At 44.7% G+C, this 1,791-nt stretch overlaps 1 pseudogene; it reads left to right on the top strand.

Annotated features, from left to right (window-relative positions):
- Positions 1-415: 415 nt before the first annotated feature.
- The window catches only part of LOC138036866 (uncharacterized), a 1,857-nt pseudogene continuing 481 nt past the window's right edge, over positions 416-1,791 (top strand).

Genomic DNA, 1,791 nt, shown 5'->3' with positions numbered 1-1,791 from the left:
AATGGAAATGCCAAACGTTGTCCGTATAGTAACTCGTTCTACAATGATTAGTCAGTACATGCAGTTCTGTCAAGAGGAGAGATTTGAACCTCTAAGTCGCACTACCCTCTTCAAGATTCTGGAAGTAAGACAAGTTTCGCAGCGAAAGTCTTTACAAGGCCTCGACAATACGGCCGCCGATGGCTCTGCAGGTTTCCATAAAATTGAATCGATAGTCGATGATCTAGAGAAAGGAGGGATGGACAGGCAATGGTGCACTGAAATCAAGGAAAGGCTAAGGAATGGGAAACGTTATTTGAAAACCAATTTTCGTGTTCATTGCAACCCTGAGGAAGCCTTTTGTCCTGATCATTGTCGCAAGTTCGCACTTAGTGACGAACAAAATCCTGACTTCCAAGAGAAATGCTCCCATCAACACACAGAAAGCTGCAGTGACTGCCAAGACCTTCGAAACGCATTCGATGAAGTCAAAGATAGAATTCAAAGTGCCCTGTGGATTCCTTACAGCAATGAACAACGAGAAGATCTGCTATACGACTTCAAGCTGGCAAAGGCAGATATCTTGCACTGGAAGGAGGATGTTGTTCGTTCCGTTAACCAAGAAGCGGCAAAGCAAGATCAATTAAAGATGATAAGTGTGAATCCAAATTGTGCGCTGATAATAATGGATTGGGCGATGAAGTTCCTTCAGCTTAGATATCGCGAAAAACAGTCCGACTGGTTCGGTAAGAGAGGATTGAGTTGGCACATATCGACGGTGATCACAGGCGATCTTAACGTCAGTGGAAAGCTGGAGGATGCAGTCATATGCCCATCTGTTTGATGCATGCCAACAGGATTGGTTAGCTGTGTGTTCTATTCTAGAAAACACATTAGGAGAACTTAAGGCCAAGAAGCCTCACATCACCCAAGTTTATTTGAGATCAGATGAAGCTGGTTGCTACCATAATAATACTCTAATCGCTGCAGCAAGGAGCGTTGGTGAACGGGTTGGTGTATAGATGTTTGTCGCTATGACTTTTCTGAACTGCAATATGTCAAAGACGTTTGTGATGGGATCTTGTGCCCTATGAAAACATGCATCCGCCGTTTCTGCAACGAAGGACACGGCATTCTGATAGCGGGGGACATGAGAAGTGCAATATCTGAATGACCAGTGAAGGGTACCTCCGCGTGTGTTTGTGAGGTTGACGAAGCGAAGTTAACCCTAGAAGTGAACAAAATAGATGGTTTCAGCAAACTGCACAACGTCCAGATTGACGAGAAAACTATTCGTGTGTGGAAGTCCTACAGAATTGGGCGTGGCAAGGAAATCTCATTCGACCAGCTGGTGACAAAAGATCAAGGGGACACCTGTCTCTTAGTTAAGGAAGAGTTTTTGCCTTTTCATAATTCACGTGTATACCAAAGCAGAGATTCTGTGGCGGAGGATTTAGATGAAGGCAATCGTCATCACGATTTGGACATTTCGGACATTGAAATTTTTGAATGTTCGGAGCCTGGGTGTGGGAAGAGTTTTCAACTGTTGTCAGAACTTGAAGCGCATTTAGATGTAGGGGATCACTGCGTTGAGGCTGAAAAACAGTCAGAAACGCTTTACGATACGATTCGTAGAGATTGGGTGGAGAGATTTACCACAACAGTCAACATCACTGAAGGTGAACCTTGCGAACCTGTCCACCAGAGTGAAAGTGAACCGGCGCCCACCACGAGCTGTGTTATTATGGGCTGGGCCTTAACCAAGCAACGAGCAGGATCAACTAGATTCCCCGAGAAAGTTAAAAACTACCT

The sequence above is a fragment of the Montipora capricornis genome, unplaced genomic scaffold (assembly GCF_036669925.1).
Source record: "Montipora capricornis isolate CH-2021 unplaced genomic scaffold, ASM3666992v2 scaffold_507, whole genome shotgun sequence".
Taxonomy (NCBI): domain Eukaryota; kingdom Metazoa; phylum Cnidaria; class Anthozoa; order Scleractinia; family Acroporidae; genus Montipora; species Montipora capricornis.
The sequence above is the reverse complement of the archived record's forward strand: the minus strand, read 5'-3'. Positions and strand labels throughout refer to the sequence as shown.